We start from the raw sequence: 13,638 nt of genomic DNA on the forward strand, positions 1-13,638 counted from the left end.
AATTTTAACAACACAGAGGTATTATAAATAAAATGAAATATCTGGAGTGAGGATGTGAAAAGGATGAACACAGTTTTCTTTATATCAAAATCTAAACAATGCTTTATAACTTAAAGTCTATCTTGGCTCATTCTCTTAAAGGTCAAGCATTTTTAATTAAAATATGATCCAATCTTATGTTTCTCAGAATTTATTAATTGATAACTGAGAAACATGAGATTGGATTAATCTCAATTCTGTTTTGGGTGCTTGTAACAATGTGAGTTTCATACTTAAAATTACACTGAGTGAATATTGTGTGCATATTTGGTCTGTAATACAGTTATACCTTGGAGATACTGTGAATATACTATCTGAAAACTTATAAATTTTATTTTTATATTTGTAATTAACCCTTTTTGGCACTTACAGATTTATTTGATTATTGTTTAGTTTTATAATTTGTTTTCTTCCTTATCTTTATTTATTTACTCCTCCTGTACTCTTAACATTGTTTCCTTTTTAAAAATAATTTTTCCTTTTTAATTTTTTTAATTTTATTGTTGTTCAGGTATAGTTGTCTCTAATTTACCTCACTGCTCCTCACCACCCCACCCATCACTACCTCTCACCCTGAATCCTACCCCTCTCAGGTTTTGTGCACATGTCCTTTACACATGTTCCTTGAAAACCTTTCCCCCTTTCCCCCCTGTTATCCCCATCCCTCCCCTCTGGTTACTGTCAGTTTGTTCCTAATGTCAATGTCTCTGGTATATTCTGCTCACTTGCTTGTTTTGTTGATCAGGGTCCACTTATAGGTCAGACCATACTGTATTTGTCTTTTGCCACCTGGCTTATTTCACTTAGCAAAATGCTCTCCAGATCCATCTATGCTGTCACAAAGGGTAGGAGCTCCTTCTTTCTTCCTGCTGTGTAGTATTCCATTGTATAAATATGCCACAGTTTTTTTTTGACTCATTCATTTATTGATGGGCACCTAGGTGTTTTCAGCACTTGGCTATTATAAATTATGCTGCTTTTGAACTTTGGGGTGCATATGTTCACTTGAATTGGTGTTTTAGAATTCTTAGGGTATAGTCCCAGCAATAAAATTGCTGAGTCAAAAGGCAGTTCCATTTTTAGTTTTCTGAGGAAATTCCATACTGTTTTCCACAGTGGCTGCACCAGTTTGCAATCCCACCAACAGTGCACTAAGGTTCCCCTTTCTCCACAACTTTGCCAGCACTTGTTATTTGTTAATTTAATTATGATGGCCATTCTCACTGGTGTGAAGTGATACCTCATTGTGGTTTTAATTTTCATCTCTCTGATGGCTAGTGATGTAGAGCATCCCTTCATATGTCCTTGGGCCCATCGTATGTCTTCCCGAGAGAAGCGTCTTCAGGCCCTTTGCCCATTTTTTAATTGGATGGTTTGTCTTCCTGGAATGGAGTCCTGTGAGTTCTTCATATATTTTAGAGATCAAACCCTATCCAACGTATCAAATGCAAAAAAATTCTAACAGTCTTTAAATATGTAATTGAATTAATTATATTTATATTTTTCTTTATAAATGAACTTTTTTGAAAGGATATTGTTTACAATTTGGGTTTGTTTCCAGAATACTGCAATAAAACAATAAAATTAGTGACATAAATTTTTCAGTTTCCCACTGTATATAAGAGTTATGTTTACACTGCACTGTAGTATATTAAGTGTTTGATAGCATTATGACTTATTTAAAAATACATACCTTAGTCAAAACTACTTTATTGCTAAAATAAGTGCTAAAAATCAACTGAGCCTATTGAAAAAATGGCACCAATAGAATTGTTTGAGGCCAGGTTGCCATCACCCTTATATTCATAAAAAGAACAGCATATATGAAGTGTGAAAAGCAAAGTGCAGCAAGATGAGTTAAGTCATAATTTTCACAAGGTTACTTTCACTAAGAATCTTGTATACTAAAAGTATGTTTAAAACTTTGAGAAAATGTTAATAATTTTTACACATCAGAGATTTAAATGTTTATTTTTTCCTATAGAGCATGTCCGTGAAAGATTACACATTTCTAATTATTTAAGACTCTAGAACATAATCCCATAGTGTGTCAAATCTGACTTTACATCTTGGTTTGTTCTGTCAAATACCTTCAAATGCAGAATTTTCTTCACATCAGTGAAAGCTTATAGGTACTGGAAATACAGAAAGCTCTGGGCAAACATTATTTGGAGTCTGTTTTTGCTGATATTTGACAAAGTAATGGCACATTTTTATCTGCTCTAGTGGGATGCAAACCTACAAGACAGACAGAGATAGCAGGTTCATGGAAAGACTTGAAGATGACAAACTAAGAAAGACAATAAACCTTAAAAAGTAAAAGCTTTTTATTCCAACTTCCTACTAAAATATTGCTTCTTTTCTGAAAGAGAGGACTAAAGCAAACTGTAAACAGCATGCTTTTAAAAATTTTATTTTAATTTATTAAAAAAATTGTAAACATAATCAGTTCAAGCCCACACATTAAAAGACAATTAGAAACAAATCCAAGACTACAGGAGGGATAAAAAAAAGTAGAACCCTTAGAAAACTAAACAATAATCAAATAAATCCATAAGTGCCCAAAAGTGTTAATGAGAAATATAAAAGTAAAATGTATACATTTCTACCTAGTATAAATATAAAAACTATTATTTTCTTTAATAACTTTGTTATTGAAGTGTGTGTGTGTGTGTGTGTGTGTGTGTGTGTGTGTGTGTGTATAATACAGAACTTGTCTCCTTTATTGAAAGGCCTAATCATTGCTCTCTCCCCTTAGGCATGGACAGGAACTCGATGCTGAATTTCAACACAGCAGATTAATTATCCATAGATTACATCTAAATGCTATCAGCAATGTTATATTTTTACATTTATTCTTTTTTTACACAATAGTCTATTTCTGTACATTGTTCCAATGACAGAATATATGGCAACTTAGTTATCTGTTCATTTTTAGGAGTCATTTGGGTTTTGCTTGTGTTGGGTTACCATGAGGAGCAATGCTATGAGCATTGTTGCTCATGACTTTTGTCCTACTTCCTTTACACATTTCCCAGGACTATTGAGAGGATTTCATGCACCACAGGATATGTATATGTATACACATGCATTCTTAGGTTTATAGCTTAATTCCTTTCAGTAATTACAGAAAATTATTGGCAATTATCTCTTTAAATACATATTCTACTCCATTATCGGTAACTTCTCCATTTCCAATTATACACATGTTAAATTGCTCAATATTATTCAACACTCCTGCAAACCCCTTCCAAATTTGCAATTAGTTGAGAAATATGACTGTGCAAATGCAGCAACTTTATTGCTGACAAAGCTAATTGGAGAATTGAATTTTAAAGAGTATAGACAGAAGTATATGTTAACATTCCTTATCCTGACCCACCCAGAGTAATCAGTTCTGAATAAACATCTTTTTTCACGGGGGCAGAGCTTGCATGATTAAAATTTCTAATTATAAGGGAAACAAGCCAGAATATACTATCTCTGAAAGGAGAGAGTTACAAAAGACACTGAAACTCATTGATTGTATGTTTTTTTTATTCTGTATAAAAAGGAGCAAGGTGTACTGTCAGGCTAGAAGTGGTTCTGAAATGTGTTCCCTGGACTACTGGTATCAGAATCTCCTTAAGAAGTTATTAGAAATGCCAGTTTTCATATCTCACCTCACACTTGCTGAATTAGCTCTCTAGCTCATTTGGATACACAGTAAAGTTTGATGAACACTGTTTAACTATAGATTATCAGTCCTACCTGTGTACTAGAGCTTTGAAAAACCTAATAAATTCAGATCATCCCAGACCAATGCAATGTCAAGTTCTTGGGATACAGCCCTGAGCACAGCATAGGTGCCAATGGGTGTGTGTTGTGTTTTCAACAGCTTCACAGATCCCCTTCACGTCCAGTCAGCATTGAGAGCTACCAACTCTAGCAGCGGTCCCCCCTATGTAAACGTGAAGCTAAGAGGAAGACAGCTACCTCCGACAAATTTAAGCAATGTGTGGATAATCTCAGTGCACAGGTCTTTCTATATATGAAATTAATCTCAAAATCTAGAATAGTTTTTAGTTTTGACAATTTTTAAAAAATATTTATTTATTTATTTTTAGAGAGAGGGGAAGGGAAGGAGTAAGAGTGGAAAAGAAACATCAGTGTGTGGTTGCCTCTCATGTGTCCCTTACTGGGGACCTGGCCTGCAACCCAGGCATGTGCCCTGACTGGGAATCAAACCAGTGACCCTTTGCTTCACAGGCCCGTGCTCAATCCACTGAGCTACACCAGCCAGGGCTAGTTTTGACAATTTTGATCCTGTGATTTAATTTTCTAATTATATCTTATAAAGAAAACAAATGGCATTCCTAAGTGTGTGTGTGTAGAAAAATCAAAAGAATGTAGTAGAACTAATAGAACTAAAGTCAACTAATCGTAAGTCATCCCACCACTATGAAAAAAATCAAACCTATCCCCATATACGATAACAAAGAAGATAGAGAGTGGATTTTTAAATATAATTTATAACAGCATCTTAAAACATAACTAGGTAATAATACATTTAATAAAAGACCTATAAGACCTATGAGATATTATTGAGGAAATTAAAGACATCCAGTGCAAGCACAGAGATATATTATATTTGTAGGTTGGATGAATCAGTAATTGAATACTGAAAATTTGTCAATTATCCCAAAACGTTTCTGTAGATGCAACATAAAACCACATTAACATTTGACTATTTGTAATTGAAACATGATTTTATCCTTGTAGTGGAAAATTAAAGCACCAAGAAAAAATATAAGGTTCAACAAAAATCCATATACAAATTATATCTATAATTATACATATATACATGTAATACAAAGTTATATATGTTGTATAATATATTGTGCTTTTTTCAAATTAAATTGAAGCACAAGAAAACAAAGCTACGGTGATAGAGGCGAAGCTGCTAGTTATCCCCGGGGGTGGGAACACTGCACCGCCAGGAGCAGACGGGGCTCCTGGGGGACAGACAATGCCCTGTTTCATGATGTGTACGCTGCCCGCATGTGTAGTTATTGAACTATAAAATTAAATTCATACTTTCTAAAGGTATACGTGCTTCAAGAAAATGTACAAAAACTAAACATTCTAATTTCAACTAAAAATTACATAGGGTGAAAAATATAGGGTACAACTGCTAGTATGTTATTCTATGCTTATGATACATTTGCCAATGCATAAAAATACCTCCTTAGCATGACATTGTACCATGATGTGTATAAGATGCATTATTTTTTGTAAAAACAGCTGTATTAAAAGAATAATATATCATAAGATCCACTCATTATAATTATACAATTATAAATATCACTATTGTCAATTAGGAACAGCTTTTATCTCCTCGAAAAGAAAGCCCATGCTGTTAGCTATTAATATCTTCATTATATTCTTCCTTTTGCTTGTTGTGGGTTTAATTAGATCTTTTTTTTTTGCATTTTCATAATCTGGAATGTGAGATTACTGATTTCAGATTTCTCTTCTTTACTAATACAGGCATTTACCAATATGAATGACACTCTAAACACTGTTATATCTGTATCCCATACATTTTACTATGTTGTGTCTTCATTAATACTAAGCACAAAATATTTTCAATGTGCTTTTTGTTTTCGTATTTGACATATTGGTTATTCATAATAATGTTTTTTTTAATTTTCATATATTTTTAGTTTACCACATTTCTTTTTGCTATCGATTTTTAAATTAATTTCTTTCTAGTCAGAAAACACATTTTTCACTTTGCTATTTTTTTTAAATTAACCGAGGTATGTTTTTATGGTCTAGAGCAGCAATTCTCAATTAATTTGCTTCAGCACCTTGTTGTGCTGCAAGAATTTTTAAAACATGCAATACCTGACTATTTAGTCCGGGGCACTGATCTCTTTTCCCTTAGATTTTCAAATTAAAAAAACAATGACAATAGCCAACACAACAATAGCTCTCCAGTGTAAATTAATAAAAAGTTACTTATGTTTTCTGTCAGTGAGGCAAAAATTATAACATATATTTTGGTGTGCTACAGAATTTTAGTAATGAGTTTATCTGTGTCATGCAATGAAAAAGGTGGGACTTCACTGGTGTAGGGTATGGTGTGTACCAGAGAGTGTTTCACATGCACTTGAGAAGAGTGCATATTCTGCTGCTGGTAGGTTAGTGTTTTATTGATGTGTGTCTGGTCTAAGTGGCTTATAAAATTGATCAAGTCTTCCCTTTTCTTTTGTTTTATTTCCTAGTTATTATATCCACTATTGGAAATGAAGAATTTAAGTCTCTGACTACTGTTGTTAAATTATCTACTTTTCCTTAATTTCTCCTAATTTCGGCTTCCAGTATTTTTGTGGTAACTTCTTAGATGTGTATATATATTTTTTTATTTTTTTAATTTTATTTAGTTATTTTTCAAGTACAGTTTTCTATTTCTCCCATCCCAGCCCAACCCGCCCTGTGCTCCCCACCTCCCTCCCATTTCCACCCCCCTTAGTTATTGTCCCTGTGTCCTTCATACTTGTTCCTCCAAATCCCTCCCCTTTTTTCCCCTTAAATTCCCTTTCCTCTCCCCTCTGGTCACTGTCCCCTTGTTCTCTATTTCAGTGTCTTTGTTTTTATTCTGCTTGCTTGTTTGTTTTGTTGTTTAACTTCCTGTTAAAGGTGAGATCATACGGTATTTGTACTTGTTACCTCCCTTTTCATAAATGTTCTCCTTAATCTCCAATACATATACGGCATTAAATTCATTTTTTCTGATAAGAATATAGTTCCTCCAGGTTTTTGTGGTTTCTGTTTGCATGATATACCTGTGTTTCCATTCATTCAGTTTGAATGTTTGTATCTTTTAATTTACAGTGTATCATCTGTAGACAACATACTGGATCTTATTACTTTATTTGGTCCGGTAATCCCTGTCTCTAAACAATCAAATTGTTTAATATATTACATTTATCATCAGCTATATTAAATTTATAAGCTTAATTGATGAAAATGCATGGAATCTACTGTGTGGGACATCTCGGGATATAAAAGAAAAAATAAAAAACATTGGTGGGTATCATCTCCCCGAATATATACAAAGAGATAGATCACTTGGTAGTGTTTGAAGGAAATAGAGACCACAAATTATTTCATGGTCTAATACAGGGCTCAACATTTTTTCTCGGCCAGACAGAGAACACTTAAAATTTGTTGGATTTACTCTCTGTTAGAACTATTGACTCTGCCATTGTAATGTGTGATCAGCTACAGACAAAGCGTAAATAAATGTATTTCAATAAAATTTGACTGATAAGAACTGACTAACATGGCTCCAGTGTGCTGTGAACCCTATTCTAACTCATTTACTTTTTAATTTTTAACACTTTCCAGAGGATATAAAATGGATTTGATATTAGTCCAAGGTGTCCTTGTGACTTTAATACCCAATAGATTCGATGACACAAGTATTTCCTCGTATGTAGATGATGTAAGAAGCTTCAGACACTCCTCAATAATAGAAGTCAGAGTATAAAAACCAAGACATTTTGGATTGAAATCAAGTTATATTCTATACATAATTTCTTTCATTATAGTTCCTTACTAAATAAACTATGGAAAACCAAATATCCACATGAATGGAACTGCTCATCCTGATCTGGGGAAAAGCCTCAATAAACCATTCAATTGGTCACGTGCATCATACTCATAACTAGTGCTTCATGATTAAATGGAGTGTCTGTGTGTGTACATATCCTGAGCAAGTTAAGAAGGCAAAATAAGTTGCATGAGCAGGTGACTGATTCACAATTTTAACATCTAATTCTCTTTAATTACATCCTATTTGTTTATACACATGCATGGATTTATGGAAAATCCCCTTTATGGCTAAAGAATTTTTTTAAATCCTGATTTTGCTTTTCATACAGTTAAGTATAATAAACTGGCATATTATAGACTTAAGATTTCTCATGAATGGCAATAGATAAGGAAAATTGTACCCATGGGAAAGATTAAAAATGTATATTTGGTTGGTTTTCCAAATGGGAAAATCATCAGTGGTATGAAATAACACGGATTAATAAACATTGGTTGAACATTGACAATATAATGGGTATGAGAATGGCTCTCTTACTATATTCATTTACATAACTATATATATTTATTTAAGCAATTTAGACAGAATATAGGGAAGTTATTTTTAGACAATAGAAAATATACAGAGATATATTACATTTGAGAAAGAGAAAACACATGATATGAGCAATACATTCATTTCACCTTTATGCTTAGGACATTTTATGGACTGCTGCATAGAAGAGGGAACCTAAAAGAGAGCAGGGACTGCACTGAGCAAAGGGAATAGATAACAGACTTGATGAGAATGGACGTGGCTGAAATTGCAGGGCAGGGAATTGAAGAAAGCAGCGAGGCGTAGGAGATCCAGAAACCTGCACAAGGATTACTTTGACTTTTTGAGCAAATAATAAACTAAGTGATCATACAGAAGTACACAGGATCTGGCATAGAACACACCCTCAGGACTGTGAGCTCAACATGGAAGCCGGAGGTGGAACGGTTCTTCAAAATAGTGGAGTTCTACCAACTTGAGGGAGAGCGGATTTCATTAAACTCTCCATAGGTTCAGTTGAGGTCTTTGAAAGGTTATTCCTTAAGAGTAAAGCTACCCTACCCATGTAGTAAAAGATGTCTAGACATGCCCTGACAAGTCTGGAAACCAAGCCACTACAGGATCAAGATGAACCACCTGTCAAAACTGCCTATCAAAACAAACTCAACACTATTTCTCCATACATTAATGTGTTCATCTTTAAAAGAGGAGAAAATCATGTGCCAAACTTCTAAGAGTTCTCTGTGGAAAAGAATCATGTGAATATATAGAAAAACAAATAAGTGTAAAAAAATTAAGAAGGGTGGAAATTGCTGAAAATTAAGAACTGGTTATTTTTATAAGGCTTCTTTTAAAAATGTTTTATAAAACAATTTGACATGTTTTATGGAAACCTATAATGATGTTACATGATAAAATGAGTGAAAGAATAAAGCCTATTACTCTTACTTTTCTAATAGAATCCTAAAGCATTTTCTATTCTTCAGAAAAATATTGCCTTGATATGCTAAGCAGAGAAGCAATGTGTTTGAGTCATTAATCTCAATTAGCTTTATTTTCCACAAGAAAGTTGTTCAAATGACCTTACCTATGCAAATTAGGCCTAATTACTCCCCTTAAAGGAGATAAGTTCAATCATCTGATATCTTGGAGTTCGGCCAGTGTATTTTGTCCCAAATATTGCAAACCTTCAGGAACTTATTTAACATCTCTTTTAACAAAATGCCCCTTATGGCACCCAGAATCCATACAACTGGTTTTACAACTTAATTTCTTGTTTACTATGTTTTGCCTTATCAACATACCTCAATTATGGCCTCACTTTAAGCTAAATTGGTATAATTGGAGGTCTTATCAAAGTAGCAGCACAGCTTTACTTCAAAACTGGAACATAATAAAATAAAAATCATGAAAGTGAATCTCATAAAAAGTAGTTCTAGAATTATTTCTGAAACCAACCATTTTTAATGCTTCAAAGATTTTACTGATCTTTAGCATCAGAGCACATGGTTTAAACTAGGACCATGCATTGAAATCTTAAAATGTGCATACTAGTGTGAACTTTTATTAGATGTCACATATATGATACTCTGTGTGTGCACATGTATACATGTGTTCCCATAGAGTGTAGAATGTAAAAACGAATCAAGTGTGATTATTCATGAAAGTGTTTCCCACAATGTTCTATAGAGAAGGAATTCAGACAGCACACACTATTATTACTGTTGTTTTAGTTGAAATCCTTCTCAGGGTTAGTAAGTGCCTAACTTTGTACTATGAATCCCATCCTGAAGTAACATACAGTTGCTGAGCACATTGAGAGTCCACCAAATAAACATGCAAAATGTATCTGCTCTTTCAGGACTCTCCGATGCCGTGAAGAACTCAGATAAAGCAAAACCACCAAAAGCAAACATCTCCAAATTCCTTTAGCAAAAATGCTGGCATTGTTTCTGTGAAATATGGACTATTCCAGTGTTGCCAAAATAACAAATTATTTTGCATGAGAAATTTTGGCCCCCTCAATATTTTCCCTTACATCTAGCAATTACTCCAAGATTTTATAGGAGATGCCAAAATACTTAATAATCATCTTATATTTCACTTCCCTAGAAATAATGTTTTCACTGAGATTAATTACCATAAAACATACTTCTGGAGAAGTTCTACTTTTTTTCGATAAAACAGATTACAGGGGAAAAATCTTAAAAGATTTTATATCTCTGTCACATATTTGAAATACTAATTTATACAGCCCTCTTTGAGAGCAAAATAATAAAATATTCTTTTATGTTTATTGCAAAAAATCTCATTATGACTTTGATGTCATTTCATAATTTATTGTGATATCAAAAAGACACCCCCACCAAAAATGCTCATGCCTTAATCCATACAACCTTTGAATAGATTAGATGGCAAAAGGTAATTTATAGAAGTAATTATGGTTTTAGACCTTAAAATAGTAACATTACCCTGGAAAGACCAGTGTGATAATGTAAGCCCTTAACATTCAAAAGCTTTATCTGACTCAAAGCAAAAGAGTAATGAGGCAGCTGGAGAGCTCTGAGTTGAAGAATGTAAAGGACTTGACTTACTATTTATGGCTTTGAAAATGGGAGCAGGTGGACATGAGCCTGGGAAAGTGCATAGAGAAACTGAGAATCATCCTTAGCCAACAGTAAAGATATGGAAATCACAGTCTTACAGCCATAGGGACTGAGTTAGGCCAACACACCTGAATGAGCTCAAAAGGGGTATCATCCTCAGAGTCTCCTGGATGAACACAGTCTTATTGAAACCTTGATTTCCACCCTGTGAAACTGGAATAGAGAACCAGCTGAGCTATGGTACATGAGGTAATAGATGAATATTGTTTTAAACTGCTGAATTTGTAATAATTTGGTATGGCAATGATAAAACATTAATACACATATTTGATATTTTTCTTTTCTGCTGATAAAATTGATGATAAAATTTATAAAGTTAGTTACATTTGGGTAGATACCGAGGCTTCCATTTTAACTTTAAAACTGTTTTTTTATTTACTTTCTGAAATTCTTTCTTAAAAATTTTACTCCTTTTTTCAAAAGATATCACACTTGTCGCTGCTGTTTATTTACAACATTGAGAGCAAATTACCTCTTTAAGAAGTAGCATAGATCAAAACCTTGGAATAAATTTTTATTGAAATACATTTGCTTCTCAGAAGTACTTAATTATAATATGAGAATATGCAACCCAACTGTGGCAGACAATCTACAGTGGCTTCTATCAATCCCAGCATCCTGGTATTCATGTCCTTCAATAGTTCTCGTCCTTTGACTGAAGTGGGGATTAGGACTTAATTTATGGAAAAATATAATATGGCTGATGGATCATATATACTTTTAATTACATCACATAGACTGTAATGTGGATTTTGCTAGGTGAAACTCTCTCCCTTGCTGGTTTTGAGAAAGCAAACCATCAAATCAGTTAAAATTGAGGGCAGCTTTTAGGCAAGAGCCCACAAAATGCTTTATGCTGCTAAAAGCCACATGAGCTTGGAAACAGGTTCTTTCCTCATCAAAGTTCAGGTGAAACCATAGTGCCAACTAATACCTCAGTTAGAATTTTTTTTTTTATAATTACATTCCCAAACCCCCTATCTCAATTTCCCCCTTTTCTCTCTTTTTTTTTTTTTTTTTTTTTTTTTTTTTATTTTATTTTTAACTGTTTTATAAAAAACTTTTTTTTTCTTTTTCCAAACCCCCCCCCCTTCTTTCCCTCTCCCCCCCTTTCTTCTCTTTTTTTTTTTTTTTCTTCTTTTTTTTTTTTTTTATTTCAATTGAAAATAAAATTTTTTTTCCCCAACAACCCCCCCCCCATTTAAAAAAAAAGAGCCCTCTCCTTCCCCCCGAAAAACCACCTATAGTGTCAACACCCCCCCACCCTCCCTTTGGCCCCTGGCTTCCCCCTCTCCCTTTAAATTGTCAAAAAGAAAACGTGGTAGTTTAATTAAAAAAAAATAAACCAAAGCGAATGACATAGCTAAGTTGTGCTCAAACCACTGACCCAAAGAAACCATGAGATGATAAATATATGTTGTTTAAGCTGCTAATTTTTTGTAATCTTGCACAGTAATAAATAACAACACAACATCCTTACTTAGGTTAGCAGTAATGTTTAATGATGCCTATTGCTGCTACTCAGAAGACACCACAAGGTGACGACCAATAAAGGTGCCCATTAGACAAGAAAGTGCTTCTATCATGAATTTCCAAAATAACCAGAAGTGTTTGTTAGTTTTTCCAAATCTAATTATATGTGGGATGTTTTTATATTCTTTGAAGTTGGTATGAATATTACATTTAATCAGTATAGAGTTTTGTTTAGAATATGTTGCTGTCCCAGAAAGTTTTAAGGCAGTCTTCTGGGCCCATTTAATACATGGGACTTGAGGTTTTACAGCTAAAAGCTAGATTGCTAAATAATAAAAATACAGAGGAAGTAGGGCCAAAGAAGAAAGAAGAAAAAAGAAAAACCCAGGGTCAAGGAGTAGAAAGACCCTCAGGAAAAATAAATATACCGAATAATAGATTTTAAATTAAATTATAGGCACTTTTTCTGACACCCTTCCCAAATTTTCATTAATGCTTTAAAAAATAATGATATGTTGGGTGTGATTTGAAATTATTTTGCAAATCAAGCTATCAAAAATGCTGATTTTATGCCAAAGATGACTTGGGGGTTATAGACAATCCACAAAAGCATTAATATATTCATTAACATGATAATTAATAACTAATGCCTTATTTAAAATGAGGCATCTTAGTAAAGTAGAATAGAAAGTTCCTCCTTCATTTAATAGGTCTTGTTCAAGTTACATGCACAATCTCTGAGCCTTAGCTTAACTAATATATAGAAGCACAAATATAGTATTTGCTTTATTAGATTATTGTAAAGAAAAGATAAGATAGTAAAAAAGGAGTACATAAAACAATATATTACAATTAGTGCAATTAAATTCAAGTCAGTTTTTAATATATCCTCAACTAACATGACTTTTATTTTATTTTTTCTTTTTATTGAATTTATTAGGGTGACACCGGTTAACAAAATTAAACAAAAATATTTCATCTTCAGTGTTGTCAATAGACATGATAAAAAGTCATTTTTTTTAATATTAGTTAATGTGTAAACTCAACTTGCAAAAATGCTAGTAAATGGAACATCATTTGCCATCACATTTCTTGAAAGTAAAACATATTTAAATACTATTAAATTGGGAAAAGGATGGGTGAAAAACTCATATGAAAATATAGTCACTAATATTGTAATAAGTTTGCTTGGTGAGAGATAGTTACTAGATTTGGTGTGGTGATTACATTGCAAGGCAAATATCGCAGTCAAATCTCTACATAGTACACCTGAGACTAGTATAACACCATATGACAACTATACTGAAATTAAAAAATAAAATACAA

Source organism: Artibeus jamaicensis, unplaced genomic scaffold (assembly GCF_021234435.1).
Source record: "Artibeus jamaicensis isolate MK-2021 breed Jamaican fruit bat unplaced genomic scaffold, CSHL_Jam_final contig_585, whole genome shotgun sequence".
Lineage (NCBI taxonomy): Eukaryota > Metazoa > Chordata > Mammalia > Chiroptera > Phyllostomidae > Artibeus > Artibeus jamaicensis.